General features: G+C 44.3%; 1 protein-coding gene across 3 annotated transcripts in view; it reads right to left on the reverse strand.

Annotated features, from left to right (window-relative positions):
• The window catches only part of SLC7A2 (solute carrier family 7 member 2), a 57263-nt gene that overhangs the window by 25198 nt on the left and 13724 nt on the right, over positions 1 to 18341 (reverse strand). The window contains exon 1 of one of the 3 annotated variants that reach the window (XM_084879239.1): positions 5775 to 5891. The exons of the other annotated variants lie outside the window; for them this stretch is intronic. The gene's annotated coding sequence lies outside the window, so the exon portion shown is untranslated. Of the gene's footprint in view, positions 1 to 5774; positions 5892 to 18341 lie in introns of those variants that run through there. 3 annotated transcript variants of the gene reach the window in all.

The raw sequence follows: 18341 nt of genomic DNA on the forward strand, positions 1-18341 counted from the left end.
TTATTATTATTAAGTAAAATACTGAAGTAAATAGGTAAATAGAGGTCAACTAAGGTGTGTGTGTATGTGAATGGGGGGTGAAGCTGTGGAGAACTGAGGGTATTACTAAATGCTGACCTTCTCTAACATTCAAATGTTTTTATTCAAGATTTAGGGACAACTACCAATTTTTAAAAAGCTCAGGAATATTTACTGAATTTTGTAATGATTTAAGATCATGTGAAAGCGGGACATGTCATATACAACTTTAGGAAACAGCTGATACAAAAATGAGGGATACATGTTTGTCTTTAGAGAAAACACAGTTGATAAAGCACTTAACCTCAGTTTTTAGGAAAAGACACATGTTCTATAATGTTGACTATTTAAGGAAAGACTTTGGAATAAAGAAGGGACAAATAAAAAATTTTGGAGTGCGATAGGATTGTAAGTTTTTTTTTTTCTTTTCTTTTAATCCCTTTTTTCTGAAACTACTGTCATACTGTTCTTTGTGAAATTTCTTTTACCGCCCCCCCTCCCTTCTACACACACAAAATAAACAGTGTAAAACATGAAAAGGAATAAGCAAGCCAACCAATAAACAAACCTTTGAAAACGTCAAAAATAGTGAAAACTTTTATTGTCAACGGTTACCCAAAATGAACCCGTTCCTGTCACCTCATCGATATAAAAGTGAGTTTAATTCACTCTACGTTACACAGAAGGCAGAGAGCTGCTCTTTACAGAAGTGCACCACTTTAATCAGACAGGATCTGATTGCTGGAAAGTATTTTGGGCCGTTTTCCATGTTGCCCTCAGAAAATAAGATAAAGCTGCGTTTGCTAAGCTTCCATTAGCTTTTAAGTAACAGGAAAGCACACGTCAAGAACTCTTCTCAGAACTGACAGGTCACGCAGTGCTCTGCAAACACTCTCAGCTATGCACAGCTGATAAAACACTGATTGCAGAAGCCCTGGCGCAATATCAATTTCGTAGAAATATAATGGGAGAAACACAACATAAAACATCCTGGGTCAATTTGATGTGTCATTGTTAACTAAACATTTGTTAAGTCCTAGCAGGTGTAACAGACACTGTTTGGTCAATAAAGAAAAATAAATCCTGTGCTTTTGCTTTTGTGGAGACGGACTGACCGATGAGTGTACGATAGCAACAGAAGAATGAAAAAAATAGGGTATTCGGGATGAATCTGAGTGGTACAATTTGACATTTACCTATTTTAAAAGTTGAATGACTCTCCCTTTAAAACGTTTTTAAAAGACATGCTCCTTGTGTGAAATGGTGATGACATCAGTCCCACTTCTACAAGGTTCTTTCCATGCTGAAGAGAATTCCACTCATACTTAGCCTTTGACTCCGGTCTGCACCCTCTGCGGGTGCACTGCCTCATCAACAGCACACCACGTGGGGAGAAGACGCAGGGGTTTCTAAGATGGTTCTATTGGCCCGGAGAGTCCAGACTTGGTTTTTCCAAGAGCTCTGCCAGCTACTGCTCCTGTGACCAAGGACTGGTATTTAACAGGAAACCTACATGCATGCAGAGGTCTCCGTAACTAACATTCAGATCCACAGCCGTAGCCTTAGAATGTAAAATTCAAATCAACATTCCTATGACTATTCCCTTGTAGGTAATTAACTGATTTTCTTTTGCTGCTTTCAAGATTTTTTTTGTCTTTTGCCCTTGGCATTTTAATTATGATGTGTCTTGGTGTGGTCCTCTTTGGATTCCTTTTGTTTGGGGTTCTGTGCACTTCCTGGGCTTGTAAGTCTATTTCTTTCACTAGGTGGGGGAAGTTTTCAGTCATTATGTATTCAAATAGGTACCCATACGATTGTCAGCTGATTTCTCAACAGAAACTATGCAGGCCAGATGGGAGTGGCAAGAAATATTCAAAGTGATGAATAGTAAGGCCCTACAACCAAGATTACTCTACCCAGCAAAATTATCATTCAGGATGGAAGGTCAGATAAAGAGCTTCACAGATGATAAGAAAAAGCTAAAGGAGTTCATCACCATCAAACCAATATTATATGAAATGCTGAAAGGTATTCTTTAAGAAGAGGAAGAAGAAAAAAGTAAAGATAAAAATTATGAACAACAAATGCATATCTATCAACAAGTGAACCTAAAAATCAAGTAAATTAACAATCTGAGGAACAGAATAAACTGGTGAATATAATAGAATCAGGGGCATAGAAAGGGAGTGGACTGATAATTCTCAGGGGAAAAGGGTATGGGGGTGCAGGAAGAGACTGGACAAAAATTGTACACCTATGGATGAGGACAGTAGGGGGAAGGTAAGGGCAGAGGGTGGGGTGGGAACCGGGTGGAGGGGAGTTATTAGGGGAAAAAGGAGAAACAATTGTAATAATCTGAACAATAAAGATTTATTAAATTAAAAAAAAAAAAAAAAGAAAACATATTCCTGTGAGGTGACAAGTGACTGGTGATCGGGGGAACAGATGTATAACTTTCTTCAATAAACAATTATCTTACTTATTGCTAAGACAGTGGCCTCTCTATTGAGGGGAAAAATATTCAGCCTAGATCTGGAAATGTAATTAGCCAAGGGCAGGCCGGAGGGATCTGTAATAGACTCTGGGGCAAACATCTCCGAATGATTCTAACAAGCCTGATGATACAAGGCGCATCTTCGGCATCTCCCCCCCTCCCCCCCCCCCCCCCCCCCCGTCCCCCCCGTCTCCCCCACAGCATAAGTACTAAACAGTTTCAAGAAACCAAACTCCTTGCTGGAGCCTCCTTTAATTCTTGCCCCAAAGCTCAATTCCTTCCTCAGCCCCTCCTTCCCTACCTCCTTCAATCCAGGCTATAAATGTGACAGCACAGAATTGCTGGTCAAGTAAACCCCCAGCCCTGGTGATATGACAACATCACAGAGCAGACTTCCTTTCCACTGACCACAGGAATCTTTCCAAATCTGCAAACTGCAGTCACACGTCAGTCCTGGATTTTCACTCTGGCTCAGGAGTCTGATGAGGCGCTTCGTGGCATAGAAATGTGTTTCCCGATGGTCTTAGGTGACCCTGAGACTCACAGGTTGAGAACCGCTGCTGTAGAGCCTAAGACCATTGGAAAATTAGAGCCAACTGAAATCCAGGTGACCTGGGGGATCCCAGATCCCTGTTGAATTATAGCCAATACTCAGGAAGGTTTTATTTATTTATTTATTTATTTATTTATTTATAACTTACTTCTGGATTAGTAGCTGGTCTCCAAATTAAAAATACTACAAGTATGCTCATGGACGAAGAGGCATGTTAAAAGTCCAAGAAAGCTCTTTTTGTCCAAGAGCAAAGAATTGAGAAATACTTTCGAACACTGGTTCCCTCTAATCATGCATTTTTCGTTAGAGTCGAAGCACCGCCTCAATGTACACCTCACACCCTCCTCAAAGGAACCTGCTTTCACTCACTGTCAAGACGAAACCACTTCTGTCTCGATGCTAGGCAAAATTCCTCCGTGGAACTGCGGCAGGAAAGGAATTCGCCAAGAATTCACATTCACTCTTAGTCCAAGTTTAAGACATTTAGATGGATCGCATACCGAGTGTACTTATGTTTTATGGTTTGGCAGAAAAGACATTTCTATAAAAGACCATATTTTCCGTTTTGAAAAGCATGTTCTGATTTGTTACTTCTTAAAACACAGAAACAATGTGTTGCCAGAACTTACATCATTAGCATCTTGGCCGTTTGCGGAAACACTGCTATTGGCGGAGAGAGATTTGAAAGTTCCTGTTGGAGTCGAATGAAACACCTCTATTGTGCGCTCAGAGAAAGCAACGAAAACAGTGCCCATTCTTCACACCGCCATTCAGAGCCACTAAATGTTAGGTTTAGGCGACGCGAACTAAGACTGCTAAAAATCAAAATGACTTGAAATGATGAGGTCCCTAAAACCGAGGTCTAACATTCTTGTCCCATGTGTGTTCTGCTTTTGTAATATTTTTAGAAAAATTAAGAAAGAAATCTGATCTCCAACCTTTAAAGTTGGAAGAAATTGTAGTTAGGGCATATTAATTACTATCAATTACCTAATGAATTGTCAATTTCTCTAAAAGATCAAGCTTCAGAAATTTTGAAAAGGAAAAGTGAAATGGTCTAAATGCAATTTCTAAACAAAATTTCAGGGAGTGGGGAGATGGGAAGGGGAATACAGGCAAAACAAGTACAACTAGGCCATCCCCTGTAATATGCTGCAGGGAAGGGAGGGGAGGGGATAGGAAAGGGGAAGGGGAAGGAGAAGAAGAAGGGGGAGGGGCAGGGGAAGGGGAAGGTAAGGGTACTATGCGGATGTACGGGAGGGTCACCTGCTCAGGCTGGGGCCTGGGGATGGGGCAGCAGAGAGGTGATCCTGGGCAGAGCTGGAGTCCTTGCCACTCTTTCACTCCAGAATTCATTTTTTAAAAGGCTGTATGGCCCTAGCTGGTTTGACTTAGTGGATGGAGTGTCAGCCTGCAGACAGAAGGATCCCAGGTTCAATTCCAGTCAAGGGCACATGCCCGGGTTGCAGGCTCAGTCCCCAGTGTGGGGCTAGCAGGAGGCAGCCGATCAATGCTTCTCTCTCTTCACTGATGTTTTTATCTCTCTCTCCTCTTCCTTCCTCTCTGAAATCAATACAAATATATATTTAAAATAACTAAAAAGGCTGAATGCTGCTTAACTAGTCTTCACAGCAAAGAATATAAATAAGAAAACCAACTGATTTTTTCTAATAACTAAATATCATTACTCATTAAGACTCACTTTGAAATTCTGACAGTTTATATAATCAGCCACTTCTTAAAATCTGTTGCTTTTTCTCTTTCTTACTTTATTTGGAGGGGGGAGGGGGAGAATCCTTTCTTGGAAAAAGATCCTGAATTTTTTTTATTAATTTATTGTAATAACATCTGATGTTATTTCCTTTTTTTTTTTTAAAGCGGCAACTCATTAACATAATCATATGTATCTGCAAAATCTTAATTAGAAGTTCTTGGAAACAACTATTTTCATTTTTAATTTTGAGTAGTAACAGCTACGTTCCTATACAATGTAAAGTTCAAACTATTTCATACTTTTCTAAAAGGCTACTTGGTAATCATTGATCAATAAGACATTTCTAAACAAATAATGTGTAAAGAGTGGTCTCTACAAGGAATACAATTTATAAAAATGAAAAGTATGAAGGCTTGCAAAACATTCCTTAAGCAGAAAGTTAAAAATACACACACACACACACACACACACACGCACTCACATTTATCTACTACTCAGTTTCTCAAACTTCTTTTTAAAAACACTTATCTTTAATCTTTGTTACCCAGAAACAAAACAATAACTTGCCTCTAAAACTTTTACAATGTTCTGTGCTACAAGACAGCTGAGGTTCGCCTGGAGCCTAAAACAAGAATGTCACAAGAAGATGAACTCCCTGCATCCTCACACTCCCAGAGCCGTTTCCTCTGATCTTGGGGGCAATCAGCGCTCAGACTGGTCAGACCCTCGGAGAGAAAGGCGGGTCCTGGGCTCGGACCCCAGCCCGCCAGGAAACAGCCCCACTTCCCGCCCTTAACTGGAAGCGATGCCTGGGGCAGGAAGCAAGCATTTGAATCCGGGCTGGGCAGGGATTTGTCAATGAATTCTTTTGGTCCAACGGTTCCCTGTCCTTGTTTTTCATCCTGCTTGTGAATGTCTACAGACCTCAACATACTCCCAAATAACGGAATTAGGGAACACGCAGAATGAGTGGAGTTTGGGCTCTTTTTACTCACATGGGGATCCAATCCGCCTCCTGCCAACGTCCACCAACTGGAACCCTTCGCCTGGTTCCAGAACCAGCCCCTCTGGCCTCTGGCCTCGGCCTCCCTTCCTCGCCTTCTGTTCTGCTGTCACACCAGTGAATACTGCAGTCCAATTACCCACCTACTTCCCCACAGCACCCGCCTTCTCACACCCACACAGGGGATAGGATGTGCTGGGCTGGTCTGCCTGGCTCCCAGGCCTTCTGAGCTCCTGCAGGGACAGCAGAAAGGGACTTTCTGGCCTTCTCTGTCAATTCCTGATTCCTGTGATTCCGGGAAGAAAAAACACACACCGCCCACTCAGAACCAGCGAAGCCCGAAGCCAGGCTGATGAATGTAACGGTCGGGAAGGAAGGAAAGAGGAGGCTCAGGATCCACCTGGCCCAGAGAAGGGGGGAGAGGAAAGGGGGCGGGCTTTGCGAAGTGCTGGTGTGGAATATGAACTGGATCTCCTTCCAGAGATACAGGAAACGCTGAAGTCCTTTTTGTTATTATTCTTAAATTATTATTATTATTATTATTATTATTATTATTATTTTATAGCAAAGGTGGGGACTTACTGAAGAACAAGTACAGACTCCCACATGGGGAGAGGGACAGAGTCCCACAGAATGGACTCCCAAGTAGGGAGAGGGAAAAGTCCCCTTAAATTATTTTTAATATAATATTTAAAATATTTTTAATTGATTTCAGAGAGGAAGGGAGAGGGAGAGAGAGAGAGAAACATCCAGGATGAGAGAGAATCACAGATTGGCTGCCTCCTGCATACTCCTTCCTGGAGATGGAGCCCACAACCCCGCATGTGCCCTTGACCGGAATCAAACCGCAGGTACCCACTGAGCCAAACTGGAGAGGCTTGAAATCCCTTTTAAATATACTCCTGGCAGCGGGCGGGTTGTCTGGGTCTTGAGGCACGAGGGGAGGATTAACACTTTCCCGTGCATCGTGTCTCCGGCTTCCCTGCCTTCCAGAAGGTAAAGCTGCTCAGTTGGTGTGAGACAGAATGCACACGTTTACACACCACCACTTCCAAGTAGGATTTATTTGGCTTAACGTAAATGACTGGCAACCGATCCCCAGATACAAGGCGGATAGAACCAGGCCAGCAGGGGCGGCTGGACGGACATCGGGGGAAGAAAAGAGACCCTTGTACCCACGACGTGAGAGTAAGATACTCCCTGCCCATACCGCGGCCTCCAGAGAGCACGTGCCTGGCTGTGATGCTGCGAAGATGTTTTAGTTGCAATGTCCCCGACATCCAACATTGCATCACAGAGACTTTCCAGTGGATTCCATCGTTTAATAGCCCCCCAGTGGCACTCGATGTGAAAGCCTTCGGAATGCTCTTACTGTTTAATGGTGAAGGGCATGTTCATGCATTTTAGACACCTTAACCTCGTACAGGAAACCCCGGTGCGTACACCTCGCGGGAGATCTTGGAGTGCGTTCCCCATCCCGCCTTCGCTGCAGAATCCCCTTCCTCTCTGACAGGAGGCCGTCCCCATGGGTGATGGCAGGCCGAGTTCTCAAGGCATCCTCTGAGATCCTGCAGCTTCCAGGGCCACAAGCCCTGCCCCTGCCCGAGGCCCCCTATCACTCCTGCCCACTGGCCTCCTTCTGCCCTAAGAGCAAAGGCGGAAAGGTCCTTATTCAAACAGCTACCATCTCATGGCTTCTTCCCTTTCTGAATGATACATTCATTCCAAGTACAAGAAGCACATTTTGAAAAACCCTACCTTTAAATGACACCCCCAACAAGCCAAAGCATTTCAGATGTGGTCTGCAAACACAGAGTCTAATTTGCTTATTCTCTTTCTCCAGTTCTGCATATTCCTATTTATTCTTTTTGCCTTTTAAAATATTTATTTTTATTGATTCTAGAAGAGAAGGGAAAGAGAGAGAAAAACATCAATGATGAAAGAAAACCATTGATTGGCTGCCTCCTGCACACCCCCTGGGGATGGAGCCCACAGTGAAGGCGTGTGCCCTTGACCCGAATACAACATTGGACTCTTCAGTCTGCAGGCCGATGCACTGTCCACTGAGCCAGACGGACAGGGCTGTGTTATTTTTTAAGACGCCACCATCCACCTCAGCACCGTGCACAGAGCTTAGCTGGCTGGCTCCTGGCTCTTTTGCCTCCTGCTCACGCCCTCCAGCTCCCCTGTTTCTTCTGAACTTGCTCTGAACTCCCAGCCTCTTACTGCCTCCAGGCTCTCTGCATAGTTGCTCCTTCTTCCTGGAAAGTTCCCCCTCCTCCTTGCCTAGAGAGCTCCCAGCAGCTCTCTGCTTTCTTGTTTCATAGTCTAGAGCTTCTCTGTTTAATCCTAAATCCAGAATTTTACGCTTCACATGACTGGTATTTGGGATTATGTGTCACTATGAGTCCATCAACCAGGCAATGTATTCAGCACCCTACCTGTCCTTTTGTCGTTGTCCATGTAATAAGCATGTCTTCTCTCTCAATCCCGGTAAATAAATGATAAACATGTCTACACATCACAGGGCCAAGGACAGAGCACCATGGCAGGCCACCAAGACCGTCTCTCCGAGCTGGTATCAACCCATTAATCAGCACTCTGGGCACATCAGGCAGCCAACGGGAAACCCACCTTTCTCTCCACCTGTCCCAAGGTTATCCTAACGCACGCTGTTACATGCGCTGCCGGAATCCTCACACGTTATGTTTCAACTTCCCAAATCCACCAATCTAATAACCATGGGAAAAGATGGAGTGCAGTTTGCAAGGCATAACTTGTTCTTGCTGAACACATGCCTTTTGGGAACTGGTCACTTCTTTTCCAACTACTTCCCATGGCTAGTGTTTGGCTGGTAAACCGTGTCCAGCTCCCTGATCGGTGGTTTCTATGATCTCCATCAGCCTTCTTCCTTCTTCTTCTTTTTTTTTTTAATTTAAAAAAGATATATTTTATTGATTTTTTACAGAGAGGAAGAGAGAGGGATAAAGAGTTATCAATGAGAGAGAATCATCGATCAGCTGCCACCTGCACACCCCATACTGGGAATGTGCCCACAACCAAGGTACATGCCCTTGACTGGAATCGAACCTGGGACCTTTCAGTCCGCAGGCTGATGATCTATCCACTGAGCCAAACCGGTTTCAGCCCTTCCTTTCTTCTGTCTGCACCTCAGGACACCACCAGGACCACCTCCAAGGGGGTTACTCCAAACTCAGATCTACAACTTCATGTTGGGAGACAGACTTCATCCGGGCCTGAGACTGAACGAGGATAAAGCAGCTTCAGTCCTCCCACCAATGGGGGCTCCAGGTCCCCTTTCTGTTGTGTGCTGTCTCCTCTAGTGAGACCTTCTAGTAATGACAAAAGCAAACTAGGGAGTCAGCCGCTCTGTCTTCCCTCGGCCCCCTGTGGCTCTCACACCGGGTTCCCCCTTTACTTTCTCCTCCCTAAGGTTCCTAAAGATTCAACTCAAACATCCCTTTCCTACTTGTCACAGATTTGCACCACTTACTCTCCTCTCCCGTCTTGTAAGTCTGAGCACCTCCAATGAGTCCCCGTGGTGGCCACGAGCTGTCGTATCTGCCCATCGTGTTCCTCACGCGGGGCAGCCCACTAGGATTTTGCCTGCATTTGTCTTCACTTCTTTCCCAACAGTCCATGGAGTTAGATCTATATCTCCTTTGAGCATTTAGAAGTCTGCTTTTTAAAAATCAAGGATCCACAGACTGAGTCTGCCAGCTGGTCAGTGCAGAACATTCTAGGGCCGTGGTCGGCAAACTGTGGCTCGCGAGCCACATGCGACTCCTTGAGTGTGTCTCTTCCATAGACAGCCTAGTTGAGTCTATTTTGAAGAAGTGGCATTAGAAGAAGTTTAAGTTTAAAAAATTTGGCTTTCCAAAGAAATGTCAATCGTTGAACTGTTGATATTTAGCTCTGTTGACTAATGAGTTTGACGACCACTGTTCTAGGGTATAAGCAAATGATTTTCTTGTTACCAAGGGACAACCATCCTATGAATATTACCAAAAGGTATAACTTGGGCAGATTCTTTGAGCCCCCTAAACTGTCATGACCCAGCCCCCGCATTGCATTCATCTTGCATCAACAAAGATCACGTTTGTTTAACAGTCTTTCACAGGAGGGTTTCAACAACCCGCCTGCGGGAACATCCTTGTTTGCAGGCAACAAAACAGCGTTTCATCATCTGTGGCTCCGGCACCATGGACTTGGGCATGACCTCTGAGCGTAAGCTCACACACATCCAAACACTACCGAGGCACACACAATTCTACCATGATAACTGGAAGGAAGAGAGCTCATTGTCCCATTAAAAGCCCCTCATTCCAGATTCAACCTGTGCCTCCCTCAGGACTTGCCACTCCGACAGTGCTTACCTCTGATCCTGAATCTGTATTGTGTCCTTTTCTAGGACATCTCTTTAAAAAAAAAAAAGTGTTTTTATTGATTTTAGAGAGAGAGGAAGAGAGAGGGAGAGAAACATGCAAGAGAGAGAGAAACATCAGTCTGAGAGAGGAAAAACATCCACCGTTGCCTCCTACACACTCCCTACTAGGGACTGAGCCCACAACCCAGGCATGTGCTCCCTGACTGGGAATCGAACCAGCGACCCCTCGGTGCACAGGAGGACGTTCAACCAACTAAGCCACACTGGCCAGGCCAAGGGCATCTTTCTGGGAGTGTAAAGATAATTTATTGAGGGATCGGGAGAAAATGCAACAAATACTAATTCCAGCTATGATTTGGGACCCCTTTCTTGTTTCATATTCTAGAGAGTGTTTATTTGATTTTTTGTGTGTGAAGATTTCTACACACGTTCCTTTTCTTCAGAGAAATCCTTAAACTGAAATAACCTTTCTAGTGCGGCAGATCAAGAGCCCAGCACCTATACAATACCCAGGGAAAGGTGTTTTTCTACTTAAAAAGTCAAGGCAAACTTCTCTGGCGGGCTGAGAGCCCACGTTTCATAACGCAAATGTAGCAAAAGTTCAGGGAAAGCGTGTGGGGAATGGCTGCCTTGTAGATGACCACTTTATCTGGACACAGGAAGAGAGTCTAGATCTGCGTCGTCCTTGACTGTTGCCTGGTCAATCATTTCTGGTAATTTCTCCACCTCACAGTCAAAGGGCATCAGCATGCACACAGAGCACAGAGAACAAATCCCGTGTGCCAAGAACTTGTTCCCGATGGCATACCGTGGCTCTGTCTTCTCCGCCGCCACCTACAAGCTAGCAAAAACACCAGCCTTAGATGTGAAAGTACTTATACACAGAGTGTGTATAAATACTTCCGCCAATTATTTTGCTCATTCCTGAGATTGGGAGATTAAAGGGGGAAGGAGAAGACATGGCTTTCTTTCATTTGCCCCTTTACAATGGAGATGACAACAAACAATTATTCTCACCTTCCTGGCACCAAAAAGAAATACACACCTTTAAGAAAGCTCTAATGAGTGTCAGGTGTGATAACATGACCACCCACAGTCATTGGATCCCAGAGTTGGTGGAAGCAGGCAGAGTTTACCCCTCAGACCCCCCTTTCTCCCTGCTAACATGAAGGGGTTCTCATAAGGTTGCTACGAAGGTCAAAGCAGGCCCTCAGCGGATGGCCATGGGGGCTAGTCTATTACTAGAACTCACACAAACACATCCTTCCAGATTCAACCTGTGCCTGCCTCAGGACTTGTCATTCCTACAGTGCTCACATCTATGTGTTCAACATTCATGTCTTAGAACACCAAAAAGAATCCATGTAGAGCCGGCACCGGTTTGGCTCAGTGGATAGAGCGTCGGCCTGCGGACTGAAAGGTCCCGGGTTCGATTCCGGTCAAGGGCACATACCTTGGTTGCGGGCACATCTCCAGTGGGGGGTGTGCAAGAGGCAGCTGGTCGATGATTCTCTCTCATCGACATTTCTAACTCTCTATCTCTCTCTCTTCCTCTCTGTAAAAAAAAATCAATAAAATACTTAAAAAATAAATAAATAAATAAATAATTTTAAAAAATCCATGTAGAGAAGCCACTCACTCTTTATGTAAAGGTCTTGTAGATACACAGAAATAAAGATTTAGAATAAAATGGATTGCCAGGCCCATACTATGATTTTTAAAATATATATATATATATATATATATATATATATATATATATTAATATATTTTTATTGATTTCAGAGAGGAAAGGAGAGGAAGAGAGAGGCAGAAATGATGAGAGAGAATCATTGACCGGCTGCCTCCTGCACACCCCTAAGGGATGTGCCCTTAACTGGAACTCGCGAGCCACAGTTTGCCGACCACTGTCCTAGTCTATTTTGAGCAGTTATGTATATGCCCAGGTAAAAACCAATGCAGGTACTGAGGACAAACAGTCCTTTTTTATGATGTCGTCTGAGAACGTGTGATAAGATACAGTAAGAGTCCTGGGCAGTCTCTCCTCTCGGCCACTTTCTAGGGGGGCACAGCTTATTGGGGTCCGAGGACATGCTCGGCCCAGCGTCACTATGGCCGGTAAGGGTTTTAGTCCCTAAGGCCTCAAGTATCACCTGTCCTCCTCTTGCGGAGCTTGTGCAGCTGCTCTTGTCATCAGTGTGCCGTCTCCATGATATTCTGCAACCTCAGTTCAAAGAACCTGCCAAACACAATTTCCCTTGGGAGTTCTCCTCCCGAGGAAATTGCTGGACAGAAAACTTCCAACTGGGAAACAAAAGCATTTAAGAAACCGGCCTTCCCATTTGGGCTTGCTTTCTTTCCTCCTTGTGCAACTGGCTGCACGCTAGCGATGCATCACTCTGACACCGGGAGAGACCCGGCCTTCCTTCAAGGCTCTGCCTGTGGTTTTCCTCCTCAGCCGAGCGGATCCAGCACCCAGGCTAACGAGAGACCTGCTGCCAGAGGCTGGACAGAGGCCGCAGCCCAGGGATACAAAGCAGAGGCAGGAGAGCCCAGGAAGACCCATCCTCCGGGGAGGCTGAGCTGGAGGACCAGGGCTCAGAGACAGGCCACGTGCGTGCACCCTGGGAAGAGAGGATGGCAGCAGGAATATAAAAGAAGAGGGCACGGCTCACAGAGAATGCAATTGTCAGTGTAACATTTGAGAAGAGTTCTGGTAAGTTCCTAGAATGAGACATGCTCATAAAATCTGCACAAATACTCTCTCACCACAACGGCTCTAACTGCTGCTGCCACTCCTGAGAACTGACATTAATCAATGAAACTGCCCATCAACCCTAGGAGGCGGGTGCTACTACAATCTCTGGTATACAGACCAGAAAGCCCAAGCTCTGAGAGGTTAAATACTACCTAGTATATACCCAAGTCAGGATCCAAACTCAAGTCTGTCTGACTCTCCATCATAAGATCTAATATGGGCAGCAGCCTTTTAGGAGCGATGTCATAAAGTCTCATAATTAAAAAACAAAACAAAAAAGAAACCCACAAAACCCTCCCCCGAAATGGTCCATTTCTGTTACAGCTACTGAAGGTTCTGATTGGTGTGCACCATCTAAAGCAGCGTTTTTCAACCGCCTGGTGTGCCGTAGGTGCAGATAAGACAAGAATTTTATAATTTTTCACTATTTTGTTTACTTAATATTTCATAATAAAGTAATTATAAAATACTTTCTTTGTGTTTATTTGATTCCTATTCAAGAGAATTACTTTATATATAGTCAATATAGGCACAGAGTTAAATTTTTTAACATTTTCTAATGGTGGTGTGCCTCGTGATTTTTTTCATGAAACAAGTGTGCCTTTGCCCAAAAAAGGTTGAAAAACACTGATCTAAAGAGATCCTCATCAAGTTCACGTTTCTTTCAGAGCTCAGAGTCCCACGGTGAGCGTGGGACTGAGGACGCAGAGCGAGAGCTCTGAGGAGCGAAGTGTTAACCAGCCACATCCCAGAAAGCAAAGCACAGGCAGTTTTCTGCCAATGAATAGTCCAGTGGTGAAGTACACACCCTAAACGGAGATGAAATTCTATCCAGAGCATGCCTTAAGGAATGGCTTGGTTAAAACCCAGTGTTAGCTAACGATGACGTCACCCAGCTCAATATAGCATGCTGAAGAGCTGCAGGATGCTGCTCTTCTAGTTTTGAATTTGAAGGGGGTAGAAGGGAAGGAAGGGAGGGAGGAAGGGAGGGTAAGAGGGAAGGAGGAAGAAATAGAAAAAGGAATCAATATGGAATGTGAAAACAGAAAGAAGTAATTGGGATCTTTCATGGTTTACTGTTACTGGATAGACATTATTTTATTTAATCCTCACAACCACTTCAGCAGAAATGGCGCACCTTCAGATGATGAAACTGATGTTCAGAGATGCTAAGTGACTTGCTCAAGATCACGGAGCTAGGTTTGGACCCAAGGCTGTGAGACTCCAGAGTCCATGCCCTTTCTTCTCTGCCACACAGCCCGGAAGCAAGGAAAAATGCAGAGTGATGGCTCTTGGCAGCCAAACACCAACTGATGAAAGATAATTGGAAGGGCATTATCCAGATGTTACCAAAAAAATTTCTGGAAGACTTTGGAATTTTAAAACCTCATCTCCAATAGAGTTTAACCTTTCTAATTCATAAACCATTACTACCTTAAGGCTAAAAGTATAATCGTTATTAAAATATAAGCAAAGGAGAAAAAATGTAAAGGGCCAATAAAAATAACTAGGTAAGCATCATAACTTATGTCGGGATTAAAGTTCTAACATCCTGGGGGCTGGGAGGAGGGGAGTAAAGGTTAGGGGGAAGGAACTGGGAGATATTTGTACTACTGTCAACAATAAAAAATATATTTACATAAAAATAAAATTCTAACATATATTAAAACTCCCTTCTTCCAGCTACTGAAACCTGCAATAATTCTAATAAAATAAAGAGGTAATATGCAAATTAACCCTCACTCCCTCACAAGATGGCTGCCTATAACCAGGCCTATAACCAGGCCAGCAGGGGGGTTAGTGAGGGATGACAAACAACTGAATAGCAGGCTGTGTGGGGTGACCAGGCCGGCAGGGGGGGGGCAGTTGGGGGCTCCTGTACTGTGAGAGGGCACAGGCCAGGCTGGGGGGGACCCCCCCCCCTCCCCCTGCCCGAGTGCACGAATTTCATACGCTGGTCCTCTAGTTTAACATAAAGCTGAAGACTTCACTGCTTTTACTAAAACACAAGGTTTTCTGAAACACTGTATTCATTTTACAATTTGTCTGGTTCATTCCTTATCCATCTCTTGGGTTCTCAAATACATAATATTCTTAATTCTCCCCATATTTCGGAATTCAAAACATATTTCAGAACAAATAAAGCCTTGTGGCTCTTTCATGTTTTAGTTTTGCTTAGATTTTGTTTCAAATGGCCTCTGGTAATATCAGAGACCTTCCCCTTCTATTGCTCCAAAATTTACTATGGCCTCTTTTTGTGCCTGCAAATAATTTGGCATAATTTAATTGAAGTCAACAGTATTTTCTTAACCCACAGAAGGAATCTGTTTGAAGGAATGAGAAGGGGGAAACCAGCAGAGATAGCGGATGTCTATTTGCTGCATCCTTTGAAGTTTGCCTAGTGAATTCCCACAGGAACTCCTTAATATCCGAGTCTGCCAGTCCGAGTCTTTGGTTCCTTGGATGTTGGTTGTAGGGCAGGGGAGTGAGCCCCAGTATAAACCCTCTGACTATAAGCTTCAAGAGGGCAGGGATTTCATTTGACTGCTTTGTCACAGGTACCTACAGAGCACCTGTCACTCAGAGCGCTCAAACATTTCTGAATGTTGGATGCTTGGCGGTAGCCACCATCCTCCTCTTCAATGCTAACCAAGTATGGACAGTAAAGGGTGACTGGAAGAGGGTGAGGGGTCTGGAAACTACGTCAACTGGAAGAAGAATGAAAGGAATTGTAGGCTTTGGGGCAGGACAAGCAGGGATGGAACAGGAGCTCAGAGGGAACCCTCCTGGGAGTCTGCCAATGAGCTCTGAGAGTGACCAGCCAAGCCGCTGGGGCCTCTGTCTTCTCATCTTTGCAACCCAACTGCTGTAAGGAACACGTGGGCAAGAAAGCCTCTGGCAAATACCAAGAGCTTTAGAAACACAAGCTGCTATTATTTCTTCATTTTGGTTATTTCGATCTTGGCTGGGGGCGGGGGGAGGGGGGGCGGTCTTGGGAGAGAGATGATCACTTCCTTAAAAAGTGTGAATGGCGACGTGTAAGAAGAGGGCTCTGTCTATATTACACGAGGAGACAACAACTCCGAATAAGGGGAATAAATGCAGAAAAGGTATAATATTGGCCCAACAACATGCAGACCTCCCTCCTCAAGAGCGTTCCTACCTATAAGAAGCTGCCACTTCCTGAGGATGTCCGGTTATCATTGTTTTAAACAGAGCACATGCATTTCAGAATGAGTCAGAAATGTCTACAGCCAGGTTTAGTTCGATAGGTATTAGCTAAGGCAGTGGTCGGCAAACTCATTAGTCAACAGAGCCAAATAGCAACAGTACAACGATTGAAATTTCTTTTGAGAGCCAAAATTTTTAAAACTATATAGGTAGGTACATTGTTATTAACTTAATTAGGGTACTCCTAAGCTGGCCTTTGCTAAAAACTCAAGGGGCCAAAGAGCCACATGTGGCTCTCGAGCCGCAGTTTGCCGACCACTGAGCTAAGGCATCTGCCAACTGAGATTCTATTATTTAATGATACAATTTCTTTTTTTTTTGTAGCTGAAAAACTAACTTTTTCATGATTCCCTGCATATCTATACACAAAGTCAGATAACACTGGAGTCCATATTGCCCAAACCTTCCACCCAACTCAACGTCCTCTTTCCAAAGAGCAGCAGTCATGTAAGTTCACAGTGACTAGAACATAAAAAAACTCACAGGTATGTCCTCATAATATTGATGACTTTGGAAAAGGGTCAAGGGCCATTACATCATTACATAGCCACCATTCAGATCAGGTAAATATTGATTTGGTAAACCTCTCTAAGTCTAAAGGTTCACCTGATGCAACAAGCCTACCTCTTTCTCTCCCCTTTTCCCTGCACCCTCGGGTGGAACATTTCATTCCGCATAGCAGGTACTAGTAATGCCTTTAGTAACAGCTCTACCAGTGCGCCGATCCATCACACGTAAGAATGCTTTCCCCCAAGGCCAGAAAAAAATGCTCTGTCCCTCCCTCTCCCCCGTGGCCCAGACAATGAAAATGTGAGCAGTGGGAATAGCCACACACCAAGAGGAGATGTTATCTTTCTCATTCCAATTCATGTTTCCACTGCCGTTATCCTCATTACTGTGATGCTTCCGGCACTTAATGCAGCCGAGGCCTATTTGATCCTTTTTACAAGACATTTGGGCTGAAGGAAAGGATCCTGAAGGCACTAGCTTATGAGTATGGGATCTAAGAAGCAGGAAAAGAACCTTCTGCAGAGCAGAGCAGAGCAGAAGTGAGCTCTGTTCCCATTCAGAGAGGCTTTCAGAGAAGAGGGAACTCTGGGAAACTTACAATTTTAATTTATTCCAAAATTAGATAGTCACAAGGAGTCAACTCCCACCAACAGCTGCAAACACTGCCCCGTCTCTTCCTCCCCGTGTCTTTGTCAGAAGGGAAAACAGACTTGGAATGGCTGTAGAGACCAGTGTGCTCTGACAGATTTGAACAGATCCAGAATAAAAATTCGGGTTTTCTGGGCCGCATTCTCACATCTACCCCGTTTGTTCACACCAGGAGGGACTCCACTGGGTTCTTGGTTCATGTTTCATCGGTCTCTCCTGCCAACTCCCAGTGTATGTTTTGGGGCACCTGGTGTTTTTAAAACGGACTGCTCTCTGGTTCCCCGCGGCTCCCCTCCATTCCTTACTATTTTGTGCTGAGAAAAGGCCATGTCGTTTGTTATTCTGTTCTGGGCACAGAGACGCCAATAAGTCTGACCTAGAATACAAGATCCAAGAGCTCAGAGAAGGTGTCCTTTTTCATCTGGTTCTGTATCTACGTGCTCAGGAATTCCTGCACGTGGGGGCATTCCATAACTACTCCGTGGCCACATGCTTTAAAAGAAAGAAAAGTTAAATTATGAAGTTTAACATTTACCTTTGGGCCATTGAGCCAAAGATTTCGTTGCATAAAGAATGGCAAATGCCGAAACCGGTTTGGCTCAGTGGATAGAGCGTCGGCCGGTGGACTAAAGGATCCCAGGTTCAATTCCAGTCAAGGGCATGTACCTTGGTTGCGGGCTTATCCCCAGTGGGGTGTGTGCAAGAGGCAGCTGATTGATGTTTCTAACTTTCTATCCCTCTCCCTTCCGCTCTGTAAAAAAATCAATAAAATATATATTTTTTTAAATAACAAATAACGCTGTTATCAGTAATAATGAAATCATTGGTTGTGTGTATCATCATTTGTCAAGAAGTGGCTTGTGAAGGGACCAACTCTCTAAATTCTGTTCTTCAGCAACTCAGCTGTAAATGGGACATTTTTTTTTTTCAATGGGAAGGCTTGTTATTTAGGCTTTGTAAAGTTTAGTGCCTTGAAACAGTAAGTCCTTACAAAATGGTCATTA

The sequence above is a fragment of the Pipistrellus hanaki genome (assembly GCF_964339955.1).
Source record: "Pipistrellus hanaki genome assembly, chromosome: 3".
NCBI lineage: Eukaryota > Metazoa > Chordata > Mammalia > Chiroptera > Vespertilionidae > Pipistrellus > Pipistrellus hanaki.